The sequence below is a fragment of the Anas acuta genome, chromosome Z (genome assembly GCF_963932015.1).
Source record: "Anas acuta chromosome Z, bAnaAcu1.1, whole genome shotgun sequence".
Lineage (NCBI taxonomy): Eukaryota > Metazoa > Chordata > Aves > Anseriformes > Anatidae > Anas > Anas acuta.
This window is the reverse complement of record NC_089017.1, coordinates 65539355-65555447: the sequence shown is the minus strand read 5'-3', so window position 1 is coordinate 65555447 and position 16093 is coordinate 65539355. Positions and strand designations below refer to the sequence as shown.

The window sequence follows — 16093 nt, the reverse complement described above, 5'->3', positions numbered from 1 at the left end:
CTTCAGCTGCTTTGAAATGGCTCTGAGTTGTCCTGCATACTGCAGCCAGTTTCAGACCCAACCGCGTGACACGAGGAACTAAGACACTCTGCAATATAGCTAAGGCTTCCCTGTCCCAGAAAATGGGATTTGTGGATGTCACAATGAGAAAAGATGACACAAATGCTTCAGGTTGCTTTCTACCCAGCCCAGGCTCCTCAATTCAGAATACCAGGTTTTCAGCCTTGTGGTGTCTCAGTGTCACATCTCCTTTTAAAGAGGTCTGAAGGCAAAGAGATGTGATCCAAATTGCCAGCATCACTCCAAACACTAGAGACCCTACCATGAGGAATAAATAACCTAAAATAAATAAACCTAAACTTACCATCTCAGTGACCTGATGAAAGTACATCCTGCCCCCATGCTAGTCTTCCCTATGTGTCAGCACCAGCTCTGCTCTAATTAGCCTCTTGAAGATACAAAGGCTTTTTTTTTTTTTCTCATTATTTTTTTCCTCAGGGAGAGAGAAGAGGATTGACTTGTCTGTCAGATTAATTTCCTGGGCTGAAACAGTTCTAAGGCCAAACAGGAGATAGAGAGAGACCCGATTAAATCTCTAGGTACACGCTAACTATCAGATCAGTTTGGCTGTGTGTCGTAAAACTTCACTCTCAACTCTACATCGTCTGTGCCCTGTTAGATGATTATTCCCAAAAGTAATTTGACTGACAAAGATCTCTAAAAACATATGAAGCATGAAACATTTCCGCTGCAGCTGGGGGTAAATAAGTTGGCTGGGTGGAGCTTTCCTTATCACATTTATTGGATTTGGTGATTCAGGTCTGAGGGTTTTTCACAACTGAGACAAGATATATAGAAATGTTTGCAGTCTTCCCAGAAAGAAAGAAATGGGAAAAAGAAGTGAGTCTGTCTCCTGGAAAACTGTCTGGCTTGGTTTCTCATCTTCTACAAAAACATTTTAACACATGACCTTTAACAAAACAACTTTAAAGACTAGTGGTGATTATGGCAAGTGAGAAAGCATTAGGAACGTTGTATCTGCCATCCTTGTGGAGATGCTTTTTTCATGTTATTTTACTGGCTGCCAAGACGGATGAATAATAATGCTATACTAACTGTTTATTACAACTGATTGCAAGCAGATGAGAACAGCTGAGTCACAGAAATCTAACATGAAGAATTTGACAGAGCAGCCAGATGGAAATTCCCGTGGAAAACCAGCCTCTGTAAGGTATTCCACCTCTGTTTTCCCAGCAGGGTATATGCAGCCCTTTTACCTTCTCCATGGCAGATGCTCCAGTAAAGACTGATCCCTGCAGGTGTTCCTTCACTTGTACAGCCTTCAGTAAGGTAAATACAGGGTGAGGTGGGTATTTCATAAGCACTTAGATGAGACTGTGGATTTCCTGTTGGAATTGCTGGTCCCCAGCTGAGAGAAAATGACCATAATTTGTTAGGGTGGGCAGAATCTGGCAGCCCCACAGAGGCAAGGCTGCCAGAGTTGCGTGCCTCCATGTCCAACCTGCTGCAAGGAACACGCACACACAAACACGTACAACAGTACCCATACACACACACATGCTCACTGAACACCCCTTGGTAAGTCCTGTACAATCCTGAAATGTTCAGCTCCTGCATCCCATAATGTGCCCCATACCTCCAAGCAGCAGTCTGTAAGGTGTTCCAGCACTGGTCCTTCTTGACGGGTTCTTCTCCCAGGCCACAGGGCTGAGGCTCTGCTGGGGCAGCTTGGAAACAGCCCTTCCTCACAGTCCTTAATTTGGATTCCCACCTGCCCTTAGGATGGGCCTTGCTGGGCTGATGGCTCCCATGATGGGCCTGGGGCAGCCCACACAAGTGTTACTTGGACTCTCCCTGACCCTGCCTCTGTGTTCTGATGCTGGAAAGCTTTTGGCATATAACTTAACAGAGCTTATCACCACTTCTTCAGCAAGCACACAGGCCAGTACTGAATGAAACAAGGATAATCCGGAAATTCATGTAGCCTCTCTCTAAGGACTTACAGTATCACCTGGATTCAAAACAGACTTGCTCTTGGCCACTTATTTCCCCCCATTTTTCCCAGCATTACACATGACATTCCCACCAGACAACCTTGACATAAAGCCTGGATAAAGCCTGACAAAATCCCAAGGCATGTAGTAGCTAGGTACATTTACCTTGTAAAGATACATTTAAAATACAGGAAAACTAAATGGCAATTTGAATGCAGGCATCACCTAGGTGAATTCAGATGGGGATCTCAGTTTGATTCACTTGACTCCTAGACATTTGCACTGGACCTGTTGCTTCAGCTTTAACTTCTGAATTTTGTTTTCAGCTCCCACCTGAGCCACAAAACTTTCACATCCTCAGCTCCTAGGACACAAAATAGGATCTACAGTACAAATAAAGTTCTTTAGCCATTGCTGAAGGACAGCTGAGCTTGTGTGAGTACAGCTACCAGACACTCTGGTAGCTGTACTCACACAAACATACAAAATCTATAATGGAATTAAACTTCTTTTTTAAAACAACAAAAACATTTTTTCTTCCTGTATTTCTAGAAAATACAGTTCTTCCACGGACTCTAGTTCCTCTTACCAAACTCCAGACAAGTGAAGTTTCAGAACCCAGAACACTGAAACAAAAACACAGATTCATAGCTCCTGCTTTGCTCATTCAAATCATTTTTCTCATTTCCATGGGGAAAGTATTTGTATGTCTGTAGTAACAGCCAACAACACGTTCAGAAATGGCCTGTGTGATGAGACTGGTCTCAGAGTGTATGGTTTGCAGTGCTTCTCTTCCTCTCTGATTTTTGAGAAGAGTTTTAATTCAGATGGCAATCTTCCTGTGGGTAAACAGATGTCCTCCAAGAAAGGCAGTTGCACAAAACATTGTGTAGAGACAATGTAACTTCCCCAGAGAACAATCATCTTCACTTGTGCCTAGATAAGAAGCACCAAGCCAACATGCCTGTGATCTCTAACCAAGGCCAAAATATTCATCCACAGTGAACACATCTCACTCCTTCACCACCTACAATCAACTCATCTGGAAGTGACTGTGGATGGTTTTTTCCTTGTTTCTTCTTCTGGGAGAAAAGGAAGTGTCTTCAGCTATTCCAATGACACCTAAAAGACTTTTAATTATTGCTCAATCTCCCACTGAAAATGTAATGTTTTTCACAACAGCCAAATAGGTCACGGATCATCTATGAAATCACAATGCAGGGAAGACAAAGGATGAATGGGGATGTGATTATTCACTCCAGTGTGTAAACAGAATACAAAACCAAAAACAAATAAACAAACAAAAAACTCCATTTAACAATGGATCAGATCCATTTCTGCCTCGCAACACTACGTTGTTTTTCTGTGTTGCTTTTGATTTAAGCCAATGTTGTTCCACTTAATGCAAGAGAGCTATGCATATATATGCCAAATTGAAGTTTTGTGTAGGTCTGAGATTTTCTCTACAAAGCTTGAGCCAATGTGAAGGTGAAATGAATTGGCACATAATTCTGAATTGAGCCACCAAAACCATGGCCACATCAAAACTGCGTTCCTGATGGTGAGGTGTTTGGACCAGACCCTGGTCCCTCCTGTGTTACTAAATGGAGGTCTCTCCTAAATGCGATTTCTCCAGCTGTACCTAGACCCGGATCCAACTTGTTTTATTCCCATATGCCACCTTGAATAAACGCACTTCAACACACTTAACTAATCTCTCACTACACACTTCCAGCCATGCATCAAGGTCTGTTTCAGTCCACTACTTACTTTTGTTCTGCTCAGTCAAGTCAATCAAGCCAGAAGCCTCTGACACTTTAACTTCAATTGAAAAAGACATGCTCCACTGCCTTGTTTTATCTCTCACTTTGTGTCAACATAAAAAAAAAGTCAAAGCAGAGTAATATTTGTTACTGATTTAGACTGTGAGTTGTGACTTGTGTGTGTGTAGTGACGGTGTCCTGCAGTCTTTTGTGACAGATGCAGTTTCAGAACATACGGTTATTCCTCCAGCACAAGCTTCAGTAATCTTTTTATGACAATAAACTTCAGTTAGATGTTTTGATATTCAAAACACTACATGGTAATTACAGGTTTGCTTAAATCATTTTGATACGTGCACAGACTTCAAGAAAATGTAAAGATATACGACAAAGGCAATGCCTCCAATTAAGTTTAGATCCCTTATATACTAAAAGCCATATGTCTGTGCTCAACTATACAAATACAGCATAGAGCTAGAGAAAAGAAATAACCCTTCCTTTAAAAAAATAAGAAGAGTGGAAAGATAAAGCAATTGAATGTCTCACTGATGGGTTTCTGTGGCATATCCATGCATTATACCTGCCATATCCTTCATTATTCTGTGTCCAGTCTTTCAATCACAACACCATACTTACCACAGCTTCAATCATAACTTCTCTGAAGATCTCCCACTCTTAATAGTTTATGACAACACCACAATTATTACTACAGCATCACCATCAGCAGTGGCAAAACAAGGAGAATAACCACAGGAGCACTACCACATCAGTAGGTAGTATACCCGCTAAAGTCATCATGGAGCTTGCTAAAGAAACTGCTCATCCATAGCAATCTTTCAGCCGGTCACACTGTAACAGATCCTCCCAAGCATTACTTTTAGGAAAATATTTTATAATCCCAAGAGCATCCAGGAGTTCCTTTGCTGTTCACATCAAAGGTTCTTGCACTTCGCCATTTTCCATATCCTCTTCGAAATATCCCTGCAATTACGCAGGCTGAACTAGATGAGGGCTCATCCCCTGGCTTTGTAAACTCTGTATGCTTCAGCAACCAGATTAGGTCAGTTCACATACAGATTTAGCAATCTTCAGAGATTCCCACAAGAGAGGAAAATCTGCTGGCTAAAATGCTCTGTAACTTCTGCTCATCTTAATACCCAACCTAGTCATCCCACTCAATCTCCGTTGAGCTCCCATACTGCAATCACAGGAGCCAGCTAAGCGGGCTGACCGCTGGCTTCGTGGCACCTCCCTGGTGCATGTTCAGGAGCTGACACACCAAGCGAGCCCTCCCCTGCCAACCCGCAGTGCTCCACTTACGTAGGCTGGTCTCTGAACTGCCACCACAGCAGGATGAGGCTGCTGGGGTTAGCACAGCCTCAGGTAGTCCTGCTACCAGCTGGCCCACAACCTCGACACCCACAGAACTGCACTGGAATTGCAGTGGCCTTACGCTGGGAGACCCATTCCAGCGTTATTCTGGCTAGCATGGTCCCAAAAACAGGGCATTTTGCTACCAGCACAGGGAAATTCAGTCTCCCTGAGAGCTTATCGTCATGGGAGGAGGCTTCAGAACAGAAGCTGCCTTCTCTGCGCAGTAAAGAAGTCCTCTTCTTTACCTAAAAGAACACTTGATGGTGTCAAAAATTTAGTTTACGGTGTCAAAAATTTTGACTAAATTACGGATTTAGTCAAAATCTAGGCTCGTTCACCTGGTGGTAAAGTAGAAGAAAGCTCCTCTGAGCAGCAGATGATCACAGATACTGGGGAAAAAGGCACCTGCCCTAGGAGTTGTACACATTTCTTTTTGCCAACATTGTGATAGCAACAAATGCCCTAGTGAGTCGATGCTGTTGTGGCAACAACAGGATTCTTTTGCTAATAAAATTGAAGCCACTCCCCAAACAAAACAATTTGTCCTACAAAAAAAAAAAAAATCTGTTTTTAAATCGACGAAATTACATCTTGCTTAGGGCACATAACTGTTAGCTAGGGATGCGATCCTTTTTCAGACTGTTTTCCAACTTAATCATAAAAATAAAATTTCTCAGCATAAAGCAATTCTAGTAAGAATAAGAAGACTAAATGCCATTATCAAATGCTGATCTGCCCATGTCCACTGACTAACCATACTGATTCACTTACTCTTCTTTTAATGAAATGAAGTTAGAGTAGAAATGAGCAAGCCTTTGCAACTGAAAGCAACAGCAAACCTTGGCCAGAATCACAGTTGACAGAAACACAATTCCTACAAAATGAGTAATACCCAACATGTCACACAGGGGAAATAAATTCAGAGTCATGAAAAAGCTGCATGTGAACACGGAAAAGATGACCAAGAAACTGCAGGCTTACAGATCTGCACAACAGCAAGTAATGCTGACCACTTTGTCAGCATGACCATCTTGGTTCACAGGAGCTTGCTGCAACTTTGGATTGCCTTGGCCTTGTACTCCAAAATCACACACACCGTTTGCCTTTTCCAAGGAATCAAAGCAAACTACTAGAACATGAACTTTCTGCGCAAAATGGGTGGATATTTTTCTCAGCCGTGTCTCAAAGAAACAACTGATTTCAGGTTTCCCGTGTTGATTACGAAGGTCACAAAGAAGAATGTCACAGTGGTTATCTACGAGTTCCTCCAACAGACCTTCCAGCTATTCAGCAGAAACCTTCCCGAAGGTGCTTGGAGTACAAGCAATATCGAGAAATTCCAAAACGGAATTCATCATCAAATTGAAGAACTGGAGGCATGTGTGCTAGAAGAGATACAAAAAGCAAGAAACAGCTTTCAGACATGGATCCTAAAAAGCACAGGTCTCGGTGTGAAGAAGTACTTCCAAAAAATCTTCAACTTCCTAAAAGATAAGCAATACAGCCACTGTTCCTGGGAAGCCGTGCAAAGGGAACTTATATCATGCTTTATAATTTTTGACAGCCTTATGAAAACCACACATCAGAAACAGGTAACATCTTTTATACTTGGCTTCTTTGTGGGAATCTGGCAATTTTCCCATTTTGGTAGGCTTTAAATTCCTCAGTTCAAACATTTTTCAAATTGGTACTTGTTTACAAAAAGCATTCAGTGGTCTAAGTTAAGCAAGTAGAGTACTTCAGTGAATGTTGGTATGGATGTTGGGGTGGTTGGTATCACCACCTTCTGTTGAAGATGACCTTTTCAAAAAAGGTGTGGATAGTGCCTCTATGTATTCTCTCTCTGCACTGCAAAATATTTTGTGGTCTTCCCACAGGATATGCCAGTTGCTTTACAATCTGAAACTCTTGCATTTAGACACTGCATTGATTTTACTTCTCTAGTTACTTCTATGCAGAAAGAGGTCCAAGGTGCAGAGATGCATAAGATAGACAGACCTTCCTGGAGTCCTGTATGCTACAAAGATTTTAAGTTACAAAACAGAAGAGAATATAGCATGACTCATCTGTCTGACATATTAATGTCAGAATATAACAACAAAGCTCTTTAAACTCAGAAGTAAAAAATAATGGTGCTTAGAGCTTCCAAGATCAAGAAGTCCATTTCCAGCCTTGATCCTTATCTTGCAAATAGACACATCCCTATGAGATACAGAACCCATCTTCCTCTACAGCATATTTAATAACTACAGCATGGCTTTTTACAATAAGTTGGTTGAAATTATTATAGACAACATCTCTCTCTTCTATCAGCTTTCAGTTCATAACCAGACAAGATTAATCTGAAAATACTTACAATACGGACACAGATCTAAAATTTATTCCACTCCCCTACCATCTTTGCTTCCTCTGAACAGGCAGAGCCAGGCCGTGCTTTAAATCAACATCTGTCTTCATCGGTTTAACTGCTTCCCAAAAGACCTTGAAAGCCTTGGGCCTCCATGCCATTCCCTACGTATGACAACATTTCTCGACATGGATTTTTCCCACTTCAGATTTCTAAGAATATCTGATTCCCAAAGTATGTTCACCATAATGGAACATGTTCAACCAGAATGCAAGAGCTAAAAAATACATCTGTGGCTATACGGGAACGAAAAAGAGGGAATATTCTAAAGACAAAAAGTTCAATATGCTGCTGCTATTACCTGAATCTCAACATTTTGCCTGAGACGTGAGGGGCTGGACAGCAACTGTCAACCAGTATCTTTCCCTTATTTAAATGAAAGATGTATGTCAAAATCCATTCTCACTTCAAAAAAAAAAAAAAAAAAAGTGTGTGGGGAAACTAAGAGAGTAGCTACAACTGCCTAATTTTATTTGTGTAAATTAGACATAGAACTACGGTGGTCAGGCCCACACCCATCACTCTCATGCACTCCTGTTTGATAGAAATAGGAAAAAGGGAATGGATTTCAGACTCCCACATGTGTCTGCTCTCAATCACAAATGCAAAAGGTCAGCTCTTTCACCGGTTGTATAGGGAGCTTAATTAGGAATATTCGCAATGAGCTCATTAATCAATCTCTAAAGTGGAATCTCTCTTTTGCTAATTCAAGTACTTTGCAACTAAGTTGGGACCACAGATGCTTGAAGTTTTTTTGTTGCCATCAAGCATTCCATTCCAAATTTTTCTTAATTTTTGCATTTAATATATGGTTACTGTAGGCAATTCATATAGCCCAATTTTGGATAACCAACTAAGTAACTTGATGAATTGCAGCCCATGAACTTGAGTTTTCCCTGCACATAATACAAGATGATGGTACTCAATCCTGCACTTGGATTTCAGCCTCAGAAAGGCCAAGAGTCAGCACAGGGTACAGCAGACATGACATGACACAACCTTACACATCCTATTAGACTCCTTTAATTCTTTAAGGGATTAAAGGATATTTTGTGCAGGTAATGAGAGCCCATGAACAAAAGCTCATCCCTGGCCAATGCGGAAACATTAGCCTCCTTTATCTGCCCTTCTGGGGAAGAGCTTTCATTAATTTTAACCAGATATGCCTATTAACTCATGTGTGCTTTATTATCAGTTGTGACTGACATTTCAAGATGCAGTTTTATTTTGAAAAGGATGAGCAGTGAGATTGTAAAGACACATACTTATTAGGTGATAGTTCGCAGTATCCAGGTAACCTTAACTCATTAGTGCCTGTTAATTGTAGGGAACAGGTGTTGAAGAAGTATCCACGCCAGCTTTCTGCAAACATCTTCGCTTTTACAAGTTAAAGTCAATTCTATCTTACAGAAGAAAAAAGTAACTATTATAGCTTGTAGACAACACCATTTTCATATTTCCTGTTTGCAATTTAGTACTAACCCTCAATGAGGACACATATGCAACTTTCCATTCGTGTGCAAAGAGAAGACCATAGTTAATCTCAGGCTGTGTAATGATTATTTCAAGTCAAAGAGCTTTGAATCTCTATCTTTTCCTTCAAAGGATCATTTAGAAATGAAGTACCACACTTTACTAAGAAAAACCCTAGAGTTCTGTTGTTACATGTAACTTCTACAATTACTGTAACTGAAGACTCAAAGAATCAAAAATATATCTGTTTTGTTCAAATTGTCTTAAGTTGTGGGTTTTGATACCACTATAGATACACACCACTTCAATGCCTTCCTTTATCAAGCACTCTATTATCATGTCAGTGCCACTCCAGAATGGGACAAACAAAGGCATTTAATTGTGAAAGCAAAAATGGCGTTAAAACCACTGAGGGGTTGGAATTGGATGATCTTTAAGGTCCGTTCCAACCCAAACCATTCTAGGATTCTGTAAGACTCTCAGAATCCATAGAGAGATTTAAAGTCACTTAAAATTTCTTTTAAGGAAAAACCTAACTATGTTTCCAGATCCAGGAACTCGACAGTTTCCTGAATATTTTCTTCAGTAAAAGAAAAAAAAAATGGTATGATTGTGTATTTTGCAGAGAAGCACTATCTGAAATGTTGACTACTAACTTTTGTGCCATGCAGTACTGGTCAATGAATGCTTGGGTCACTCTGAAATATAGACAGCTGTCTTATGGAGAAGGCAAATTGCAGTTCTCCCAAGATTTATAGGTGGAGTAAGTTTTGTACGACTGAAGAGTGAGAAATAAATCAGGACTTCATTTCTTATAGCCCTCAGCCATGTTTCTTTGGTTTCAGACACAGAGTGATATTTGGTCGTGGGCTGTGTCAAGCCTCCTCCAGCTTTTTTACGTGTCTGTTGAGCACTCATTCCAATCCCTGATTTACAGACTGCATTCATCTGTCTGCCTGCATTTGTTTTAAAACATCAAAGCTGCTTAATTAAGATAGATATGTTTTTTTGTTTGTTTTGTTTGTTTGTTTTGTCTGTTTTTGTACTCCCAAATGGTAATAAATTACAAGTTACAAAACAAGTTAAAGTTACAAAAAGAAAAATCAAAAACCAACCAACCTAAGTACACCGAGGAATGACTCGGTTTTAAGTCCAAAGGGGCAATCTACTACCAAGTACCTGGATATACTGCACATTACTAGCCAAGGAATTTGCCACAGACCTTCTGCGTTAAACACCTGTCTCTTATAGTAGCACGACCATACGGTCAACCTTGAAACAAAACCAGAAAATGCATTTTTTCTGATTGTAGTGGCGCAGAAAGAAAATGCCCTCAACAGCAAAAGAGGCAAATATTTTAAATCAGATCTGTTCACATTTTTTAGAGCAAAGTGATCTTGGAAGGTCTCTAATGGTTAGACTGGAGGGTTAGACTGGAGGGTCCCCTGCTCATAAGAAGCGTGTTCCCATGAAGATGTTTGATTAGGCTAAGTCACTCTTTATCTTTTCTGAGGAATATCAAACTAAAGTTATGGTTTACAAGCCAGAATGACCCTATTTAATATCCTTCTCCCATCCCCAACTTTTTAAATCCCACACTCTGGTCCTGTTCTAACATTTATTGAATCTTTTCCTCAGCTCAGCAGAAAAGAGAAAGTGAAATGTGGCAGCAAGACTTCTTAAGTACCACAGGGAGAAAAACCTTTCCCTCTGTTATTGTCTGATCTAAAATCCCTTAAATGACAGCCTCTCAGTCTCTCTCTGAAATATTTACTCTTAGACCTTCAGCCATTCCTGTCCTTCCTTTGTGACCATTTGACCTTTTCTTTCCTATTAATATGCTGATTACCCATCACCAAATAAACGTACTGCAGTAGTACGCTGCAAATTTCCCCAGAAGTAAGTTTAAATGTACACCAGCTAGCATTAAGATTCCAGTTACATCCTACTCATCTCAGCTTCCTCTACCCGTCTTACCTGCACAGGCCTGAGTCCACTGCTCAGAGGAGGCTCACAAACTCATGTCTGTCCAAGGTACCTCTGAAACATCAATGATTTCCTAAAACAGAAAAATGAAAATAACGTTGTTTTTTTCTGTATTCTGAGAACTCAGTTTACCTGACTCATGGTAAAGATTAAATATTTAACAAAGAATTATACCACACGGTTTTCCTGTAACGTTTCTAAACAATTAGTACTCCAAATTACTCTGAGATCCACGTTTCCAGGGTACTCAGCCCTCTCTGCTTTTCTTAGTTTCTGTTCCAGAACACAAGTACCTTCCTCTGGGATCTTGAATGATGCTGAGTAGCTTGCTGGCAGCTGATAAAGAAACATTTATTGTGACAAAGTATCGGCAAAGGAGCTGAAGTGATTTGGTCCAGTCCCAAGTTTCACATTGCTCAGTAATCTGTTCTAAGCAGCAGGGGCTACTACAACAACACTGTAGCAAACAGTATTAAATCCTAATTCCTAGCTGTGTGGTGCCAAACAACACCATACTCTTCTGCATCCCCCTCTTTTTACTCTTTAGCACTTTCTGGAAGCCAGTATTGCTTGACTGCACCCTGCATACCTTGTGTTCCTCTTCTTTCTGTCCTGCCTGCTCTGAGATCTGCACACTGTCTCTGCTACAAAAAGCACAGTCTCTTCCTCTTTCATGCCAGGAACACTTTTACCTCCCTCCTCCCCAGAAAGGAGAAGGAAACAAAGGTTGGTCCACTCAGGAGAGTATGCAGATGGATAGGAAACTTAGGATAAGTTGCTTGACTATGGTGGGAGAGAGGGCAACAGGTTCTCCGCCTACGTCCTGAAGAGCACCTGGACTTTGAACTCCTCAGTTCAAGAACGTCCATAAGATTTTCTCCTTCCGTTCCTCTCTTTACAAGCAGTGACAGCACCCCTTGTTATAGATGAATTATACCTGTGCAAATTATCTCTCTGTCCTAGCTGAAACCAGGACAGTAAAAATGCAATTAAATGGCTTGAGGAATAAAAACAACCCTGTTGTCTGTATGAGAAATTACTGCAATCTGAGCAGGGGCGGGAAGGATCCTCAGCCACCATTAATCCCTCTGATAATCAAAGAGGCAACCAGTTCTTGCTCTGACTTGGTTCAGGACACACCCCAGCATCATTTGGAACATTTTGTTTATGAGTGCTGCCCACAACCAGCCTCAGAACAGGCTGATCTGACCACCAGGTTGGAGCACGAAGGCTTCTACGTCTTTGGATGCCATCTGGCAGTGCTCTTGCCAGAAGACAGGTAGATGGTTTGCAGGACCAGCTGCAAGCAGGGCTCCCCAGGAGCCCCACTAACCAGGACCTCTCCATGCTTGAGCTGCAGCTCTTCAGCCAGCAGCGGGTACCTCTCAGGTTTGCTGGTCCTCGCACCAGCAATTCCTCACTTCTCCGCACCAAGCCCAGGGTAAGCCCCTGGGACACCAGCTGTCAGGTTGTCACACCGTGATGATGCAAAGACGTGCGCGGAGATCTCAAAATCCGCCTCCCTCCAGTGCACGAGGAAGTTTTTACCACAAACCACTTCTCGAGGAGCAAACCAAGCACAAAGCCGGGCACACCGAGCCCGTCTCTCAACCACGCGGGTCCGCAGCACGGCTGCTCAACTCACCAACCTCGTCCCCAGCGTGAAGCCAAGCGCAGCCACCATGGCGTTAGCCAAAAAAAAAAAAAAGAAAAGAGAAACAGAGGTGAGCGGGGAGCCCCCAGCCCGCGGTGCCCGTCCACATGCCTCTGCTCTCACCTCTCCCTTGGCGGTGCGGGTGAGAGGGTCGGGAGGGCGACGCCAGGCTGGGGTTTTCCAAACCTGCCTGGGTTTCAAGCAGGGTGCCTGAGACACCCAGACAGCCCGCAAAGCCCAAGCAGCAGGTCTGCGGGACCAGCTCCTCGCCGAGCAAACCCCGCACAGCCCTGCGGGGTGCCGGGGCTGCCGAGCACAGCACCCCCCAAAACCCAGCGGGCACGCACGGAGCTCGCAGCCAAACCCGGCCCGGAGGAGAAGGGGAAGCTGGGGTCCGGCAGAGGGAGTGCGTGTGTGTGTGTGGGAGTTGGGGGGGCACCTCCACTTGGGCTAAAAACAGGGGAAATCGGGCCGGGGAGGGTGGGGAGGCGCCCGCTGCCGCCGCCGAGGGAAGTTCGTCCCCCAGCCCGGCACCCACCCGCCGCCGCCCCTGCCTTACCTCCGCCTCTCCGCCGCCCGCTCGGGTGTCTGCCCCGCCACACAGCCGAGGTGGAGGCGAGCAGGCGGCTCCCCCGGCCCCACAAGCCCGGCTGGGTTCGGCACGGCACGGCCCCGGCACGGCCCCGGCACGGCTTGGTTCGGCTCGGCCGCCCCCTGTCGGGCTGTGGGGCGGCCGCGCGGTCGCCGAAATGGCGGCGCTGCCCTGAGGGGAGCCCTGAGGGAAGCCCCGCTGCACCGCCCGCCTCCCCCTGGGGATCTCGCCCCTTCCCGGGGGACTTGGATCAGTAATTAGGCAGGGAGGTCCCCAAAAACTACCCCCGGGGCTCGTCGTAGCCCTGGAGGGGTCAGTGTGCGGCGCACAGTGTGCCCAGGGCAGCGCAGAGTCTGGGACACCACACGAGCCCCTCTTCCCTCGAGGTAGCAGGGTGTGATAAATCATGGTGTGCCCACCATCGTTTTGGGGTTATCTGGTCCGTGGAGTCTGTGGGACTCTGCTGGTCCTATTGTACAGCTAAATACACTTTTGCAAGGCCCCTAACCCAAAATAAAACGGCACCTCAGGCTGGTTTGGCACTCTCGTTACTGTTATCTCACGTTACTACATAGGAAACCGAAGATAGTAAAATAAGTGTACAAAAGTGTACAAAAAAGTTTGTGGGATTAGATTCCTAAAAAGTAGAGAAGCGAAAAGAAAATGCTCTACTCAGAAGTTCCTAAAATATTTGGAAAGACTTTTTGACAAGCCAGGTCAAAACCCAAACAACTTTGGCGAATGGAGAAGACCGAGTAAAACTATTTTCAAGCAAGTAACCTGTTAAAAATAACTGAACCACCTGCACAAGCTATAGTCTTCCCATTGTCCCAATATTCACAAAGTTTAAAACTTGGATCCTGCTAAACCCCATGGAGAAGGATGTTTTAGAAATGCAGCAGGCTATTATATACACTCAAACAAGGATAGACAGTGTCTCTCCTTGTACAGGATTCTCCTTTCTGAGAATCATTAAAGCATATCAAGTAACCGCCAGCTTTGCCGAGGCAGAAATTATTTTTGGTGACAAACTGTGGCCTCAAAAGGACAAACTACAGACATGATTCTTCTCCCGAACCTCAGTCCCTGACACCCTTGCTCCTTTCTAATCATCACAAATCACTGGAGGTGTTAGTGTACTCCAGCCAGAGCAAGAAGTGAAAGAGATGAAGTGCTCAAGGGCACGTGAAGGACAGGTGGCTTTCCAAGCAGGAAGACGTGAGCATCTCCCTTACGAGCAGTCACGTTGTCCACTGGAACACGATGACCCCACAGCCACACTTTAACAACCAAGGTTTTTGCTGCTGGCAGAGAAGCCAGTGACCACGACCATGAGCCCCATCAATCAGTTTGCTCCCCCAGAATTTAGACAGGAATCGATTCAGTTGTATATGCCATGTTAGTCTAAGCAAAGACACTGAAGGCAAGGTTGTTTCTTCTTCCTACAATACAAAATGCACAGCTCAAGTAATAAATGAGCAGGTCTTCAGACAAATTATTCTCAGTACGAGCAAAATGAAACACAATTTAATTCAGCATCAAATGTGTGAGGATAGCTGTTTGTTTCCACTGCTGGGGCTGCAGAACAGAGGAGGACACAGATGGTGCAGATCATGTTGTTACTATAATAATTCTTTTCAGAGTTGATTTCTACCTTATTTTTCTTCCTATCCTCTCTCTTAAATGGCATGCCCTTTGAGGAAATAATGCTTAGTCTGCAAAGAAAGAATGAACTGAGAAGGGCTAATTGTATTCTAGGCTCTGCTCCTACTAAAGCCAGAAAACCTCTGTCTCTACCATAGCATTGGTATCATTTCACAGCAGGTGATTTTACCTATTACAAGGATAACAGTGGGCTCAAGAACACCTCTTTTGTCTCACATCACAGTAATAGATCATACCAGATAATCACAGTAATAGGAGACCATACCAGATAATTGCCCCTCAGTCAGACATATTAGAGATTATTGGTAAATCTCATTCTTTTTCTTTTAAAACCAAACAAAAAATGTTCTACCAAACTGAAACGTGAGGAGGGACAGATATGGAGAGACATTTCCTACAGGAAATTCATTGTAGGTGAAGTCCATTGTAGGTGAGGTCCAAAACCAGCAGAAATATTCTTGCAACTTCTGATTCCGTCCAGACATGGCTTTCAACGCAATACCTTCTAGTAAAGGAAAGAAGCAGGAAGGTTTCCATGGGAATATATCAATATTATAAAATGAAAGTCACGAACAGGGAACAGAGGGACAGGTTTAGTTACATATTAGCAACAATAAAACTTGTTTTCATCTAATGGTACTACTTCAGTGCAGTTAGCATTGTATTGAGTTGAAAGGACATTTTTATTACACTTTCAGCCTGGACATGGTATACGTTTTTGTTTTTGTTTGTTTTTTTTTGGTTTTGTCCCATTAATCATGGCCACTGTAGGCACATATAGACTGCTCAGCATCCTGACCTGCCTGTAGACCTGCCAGTACAGGGTGGGAACATTTTACAGCCCCTCACTTGGAGTTCACACGCACAGAACTGAAAGGCCTCATCAAGACCAGGCAAGTGGCACTTTAGAAAACACACACAGACTTGCAGGCTTCCCAGCAGCAAAATGTGCTTTACTTATGAACAACATCAACTAGCAAAAACAGCCTGTGCTGGTAGTGTTCTGCTTGGTTAGATGTTCTTGGTGCTTGGATGTGCTTAAAGAACCAAGATCTTGCAAGTGGAGCTAAAACACTTTTCCTGTGGCTCTTTTCCCTCTGGTTATTTTGAGCATGATACGATTAAACTCATGCTACTTCCTTGGTGGATCACTAAATTTACACA

The 16093-nt window shown here is 43.2% G+C and overlaps 1 protein-coding gene across 10 annotated transcripts in view; it reads right to left on the bottom strand.

The window, feature by feature from the left end:
* The window catches only part of MOB3B (MOB kinase activator 3B), a 92843-nt gene extending 79432 nt beyond the window's left edge, over window positions 1–13411 (bottom strand). For 6 of the 10 annotated variants that reach the window (XM_068666600.1, XM_068666602.1, XM_068666601.1 and 3 more), the window contains exons 1-2: window positions 13232–13411; window positions 11010–11091 (exon numbers count right to left, since the gene is read on the bottom strand). The gene's annotated coding sequence lies outside the window, so the exon portion shown is untranslated. Of the gene's footprint in view, window positions 1–11009; window positions 11092–12663; window positions 12713–13231 lie in introns of those variants that run through there. The other 4 variants (XM_068666603.1, XM_068666605.1, XM_068666604.1 and 1 more) reach the window with 4 other exon arrangements.
* Between the last annotated feature and the right edge of the window lie 2682 nt (window positions 13412–16093).